Source organism: Hevea brasiliensis, chromosome 10 (genome assembly GCF_030052815.1).
Source record: "Hevea brasiliensis isolate MT/VB/25A 57/8 chromosome 10, ASM3005281v1, whole genome shotgun sequence".
In the NCBI taxonomy this organism is placed as follows: domain Eukaryota; kingdom Viridiplantae; phylum Streptophyta; class Magnoliopsida; order Malpighiales; family Euphorbiaceae; genus Hevea; species Hevea brasiliensis.
The window spans coordinates 14,185,581-14,191,580 of NC_079502.1; positions in this window are offsets into that span (position 1 = coordinate 14,185,581).

A 6,000-nucleotide genomic window follows, 5' to 3' on the forward strand; every position below is an offset into this window, starting at 1 on the left:
GATATTATTCAGTTATTTGATCGAATTGTGTTATTGATTTGCAAAACGATATTATTGATTATTTGATCAAATTGTGTCATTGATTGGAAAAACTGTGTTATTCAGTAATTTGATCAAATTGTGTATGAATTGGCAATACGGTATTCTTAAGCTATTTGACTAAATTGTGTTATTATGAATTTTGATAATTTGTGAATTGGAGTTTAAATTCCTTATAACATTCATTGTCTTGAATTTAACTATGGTTTTAAGTATCCACTATTGATATGATTTATGAATTGTGATTTAAAATTGTATTTGGTTAATGTTGTGCACCACTGAGACATTGTCTCAGCGATAGCTTTTTATTGCTGTCGCAGGTAGAGAGATAGACAGAGGCGTGACTAGGTGCTAGTACATCCAAATGGGATTACCTGGTATAACGAGTATACCAATATTTTGCATTTTGTACTGTAATGTATATTCACTGTATGTATATTTTGTTATTGGTTTTGAGCAGTTGTAAATCCAAATTGTACATTTGACTTGTAAAATAATTATGAGTGGTTTTGGCTTGTACAAATTGTATTATATTTCTCATATCTCAATCTTTGAAAAACCACTGTGGATTTGACTTGATAAATTGTTGTGTTGAGAAATGTATTGGAGTTGAGATTTGGAAAATAATTGAAGTGCTTCTTACAGGTTTTCTGAAGAACTGTTTTATCCAAAACACAGATGGCATTCTGCCAAAATTTTTACAGAAATTCCAAATAATTCAAATGAGTTAGTTGTTTCACTTCAGTTCACCAAAGTTTTTAACACCTGTAAATAGTGCTCACCACTGTAAAAGAAGTAAGAAAAGTTTTTAAAATCCCTTGTAGTATATTTAATGGGTTATCGATGAAGCGGAGTTGGTAATTCATTAGGTATACTACGGATCATGTTATGCCTTACAAAGGGTAGGGTGTGACATGTTTTAGTGGTATCGAGCAAAGTTTTTAAATTGCATTTTCTGTTATTTGAATGTTCTTTCTTCATAGTACAATGCTCAATATCATTGTTTGATACATACAAGACATTACAAGATAAACATGCACTAACGAGTAAATATCCTTATGTTATTTGTTCAGAGATCTAAGATCCTCGCATTGAATATGGAAGAGGGTGATCGTTGATCGATCGATCTATAGAGGCCGAGGTACAAAAATGGATTTTGAGGTGCTAGTAACAAGTCCGTTAGGACAGAGGTCGGGGAAATAAATTTTGATGCATTAGTGATTAGTCCTTTAGGATAAGGATTGTGATAATAAGTGAAATTAGTTTTGGAAGAGTTTATCGGCGAAAAGTATTTGCTGACACACCATGAAATTATAAGCTAATTGGCGAGCCTACTTAATGTAAGGCAAGAGGACGTAAAAATAAGTTCTGAAATAGAATTGCTCTAGATGAAGGCGGAGATGTTCTTGTTAGTAATTGTTAATGGATATTGTAATCGAATAAGTTCGGATATCGGTGAATTCGAAAGGATAAAAGATAGGAAAGTTTGATCTATTGAGTAAGTCAGAGATTACTGATCTAACTTGAGATTATTGTGTAGAGCTACATACTACCCGATAGTACACCTAGATGAGAATAGTTGCCAACGGCATCTGTTTTTTGTATAGTTATGCCAGGACAGAATTTAATTGTTAGAAATAAGTTGAAAATCCTACTTAGGGATCTAAAACTCAAAAATTAGAATATCAAAAGGTTATAGTTCAGTACCAAAGGAAGTAAGTTATAGAGTATTGTGGATAAAAAGAGTTATGGAAGTAGAGATTTGAGCAGTTGATTCATATATAACAAAGAAATATTCGAATGTGAGGAAGACTATGGACTAGAATGGTCGGAGGACCAATGATGATGAATGATTCTAACATGACCTCAAGGGTCATTCAAGAATGAACGTGAATCGAAATATTAGACAACACAATAGTAAGAGGAGATTAGTATTATACAAACAAATTAAACGTGGTATTAGATTGTTAAAAGTCTTATACAAATTTGAGGACAAGAAGATTATACGATCATATAGAAAGGAGAAAATAAATGTATGACTATTGTAAGATAGCTATTGGGTAAAATTTCGTTGACGAAATTTATTTAAGGAGGGGAGAATTGTAACACCCCTAAGTTCGGTAGTGCGTTCTCATTCCGGTGACGATCTTTGTCAGGACAGCTAGGATGCCTAGAACCACACTTCAATGAGAGTGAGGAGACATAAAATAATGAAATACAAGAAAAGAAAGTACAAGAAAAAAAAAGGAAAAATGATAGCAAAGAAATGTGATCAAGTTAAACGAGCCGGGAAACCTAGCGATGGGTGACCGCACCGGGAAGTCACGGCGTGGACCGTTGGATCGTACTGGATCGAGGAACCCTGAAAACATTTTTAGGACATAAATAGACCCTTATTGAAGTATAAATCTCATTAGAAAGATTAAAGAAAAATTAAATAATTAGTACAAAGAAAAGTGAGAAATCGAAAATGCAGACAAAATACGAGTTACCGAAAAATCGGAACGAATCTAACAGTCATTATGGTCATTTGACATCCCGAAGTGTCTTTTGACCTAAATGTCCATTAAAAATAAATAATATTACACTTAGAAAATAAAATGAAAAATTAAATTGAGGGTACCTAATACAAATAGCCAAAATGGAGTGAAAAATGTGTAAATAACACATGTAAACATATTATATGATTTAATCCAAATAAGTGGACCACTAAAGGAATAAATTAAAGCTAATGGGGCAGGTGTACACCTAACATACCATCTGCAGATTCATTTTCTCTTAGTTCTTCAACAATGCCGTAACAAGCTCCCTAAGAAAACTCCATAGCCATTTTGCTTCAAACCTCATCTTCTCCTCCATTTCAACTCCAATCCCTTAAGTAGCTTTATGAAAAATGGTCTACACATCACAAGGAAGATATTGATACCAATTTTGAGAAGTTTGGTGAAGGTTTAGCAAGTTACAATTAAAGGTAAGTTTGCATTTTTGAGAATTTCTTTGTTAAACTTTATGTTTATGTTATGGGTGTTAGTTTTATGAAGGAAATTTTAAAGTTTAAATAGTTATTGAGATAGCCATTTTTGGACAGCCATGGGGTCACACATTTGATGATTTATTATGCATATAATTGATGAGAAATAATGTTGATCATGGTAAATTAATATCCTAATGAATTGTTTCACATATATATGGTGATTTTGGCACTTGGATGAGAATTGATGGATTGTAGGGCAATGTGGTGTTGAAGAAGATTTCGGCAGCTTGGGAACCCTTGAATAATTGTATGTATTGATGGAAGTGTTGGCAGAATGTTGACATAGAAGAATTGATGAATGTATATGTAAATTAGTAGTGGAGATTATATGTAATGATTAGGTGTATTTATGTACATATATTGCTAAATTTGGACTTTGTGGTTTAGGGTTGTATTTGATGTATTGAGAATGTTTGTATTCTGTCCAAATTGACCATAGTAAGAAGTGATAAATGAATATGGAATGGTATAAAATCAGAATTAGGTATGGGGATTTAAAGTAGAGCAAGTTAAATGTGTGTTTGAATTGGGGTTTGAAAGACATATAGAGGGCAGTGTGCAAACAGACCAATAAGTTTAAATGTGTAACCTCAATTGGTATGAGACCAATTGGAGGTGAAACTAGGCACAAAATGTGCCAACTTTCATTGAGAAAACATACCAAAATTCTGCTTGCAAGGTGACCTAAAAAAATGACCAATTCGGATTAGGTGCAATTAGGACCTGAAAAATGACCAATTGGGCAGCAGTGAGTGTTTAGGCCATAACTCACTCAAACCAGGTCCAATTGACCTGAAATTTTGACCAAGAATAGTTAAGATCCATACCTACAAGTCTTATGAAGACACCAAAGCCCAGAAATGACCATAAGCAAGTTAAACAACTTGCACAAGTTCGGGTCCAAAAATTGGCCGAACCAGAGTTGACCAAATTGACCAAAAATTGACCTAATTGGTACCATTTGACCAGCAATAGTATAATGACCATAACTTGGTCTACTTAACTCGGATTGACCTGAAACTTTGCCTCGCGTGCAATAAGACCTAGATCTACAAGTTTGTAGTTTTGACCAAACCCGAAAACTGAGGAACTAGGCCGTCGGCTAGGTCAAACCAAGATCCCTAATCCAAAGAATTTGCATTAAAGTGCACTAAGCAAGGAAATGACTTTGGTAAAACATACCAAATCTAAAACCCTATCGAATGTGACATATTAACGACACTAAAACCTAATTTACCTAAAACGCAACGAGGGTCGGTATATTAGGTGATTAAGTGAATAATTGAGTTCAGTGCATTATTTACCAAACACCATCGATAGAAACAATTTAATTTAGTATCTTGAAACACTTCAAATTGTGTTTCTCGATTAACAAGGACTCAACAAAGGGAAAGAAACACCGAGTCGGACCGGGAGGCGATCATCGAGGTTTGTGCACAACTAGTTTTCAAGCGATTTTGTTCTGAATAATATTTCATATGATTAATTATATGTTATTGTTTTAAATTGTGTTTGTGCACAACAACTATTTCTCTTGAATTTTTCAATTGAAATAAATATTGACTATTTGTATATTATTATTTTAAATTGTGGAAATGTGTTTGATGAACACTTATTGATTGAAAAACATGGTGAATGGTTTGAAACTGTGAAAAATTATTTGAATGATATTGATGGATACTTATTGATTGAAAAGCACTATAAATGGTTTTTGTGGAAATTGAAGTGAATTACGAATTGTGTTGCCATTTTGTGAATGGAATTATAACTTTGGAAATTTATTGGATTCTTATGGATCATTTGAATAAAATGTTTGGAATTGTTTTGACTCACAATTGGCATGACACTGATACTATGTTCCTCCTCCTTTAATGGGGTGAGTGTGATTATTCCTCCCTCTTCGACTTATCAGTCTGGGGTGAGTATGATTATGTTCCTCCCTCTTTGACTTCCCAGTCTGAGGTGAGTATGGATGAGTACTCATTAGATAGCTAGCTTCCTCCCTCATTGATTTCGATTATTGGGGTGAGTATGTCTTGTCGTGGTGTACAACACGGCATATATGGAAAAATTTGTGTCATGACCTAAATTGTGTTATTGATTGGCAACATTGTATTGTTCAATTATTTGATCGAATGGTGTTATTGATTTGCAAAACGATATTATTCAGTTATTTGATCAATTGTGTTATTGATTTGCAAAACGATATTATTCAGTTATTTGATTTAATTGTGTTATTGATTTGCAAAACGATATTCTTCAGTTATTTGATCGAATTGTGTTATTGATTTACAAAACGATATTATTCAGTTATTTGATCGAATTGTGTTATTGATTTGCAAAACGATATTATTCAGTTATTTGATCAAATTGTGTCATTGATTGGAAAAGCGTGTTATTCAAGAATTTGATCAAATTGTGTATGAATTGGCAATACGGTATTCTTAAGCTATTTGACTAAATTGTGTTATTATGAATTTTGATAATTTGTGAATTGGAGTTTAAATTCCTTATAACATTCATTGTCTTGAATTTAACTATGGTTTTAAGTATCCACTATTGATATGATTTATGAATTGTGATTTAAAATTGTATTTGGTTAATGTTGTGCACCATCGAGACATTGTCTCAAATGATAGCTTTTATTGTCGCAGTAGAGAGATAGACAGGCGCAGACTAGGCCGCTAGTACATCCAAATGAGGATTACCGTATAACGAGTATACCAATATTTTGCATTTTGTCAGAATGTATATTCACTGTATGTATATTTTGTTATTGGTTTTGAGCAGTTGTAAATCCAAATTGTACATTTGACTTGTAAAATAATTATGAGTGGTTTTGGCTTGTACAAATTGTATTATATTTCTCATATCTCAATCTTTGAAAAACCACTGTGGATTTGACTTGATAAATTGTTGTGCTGAGA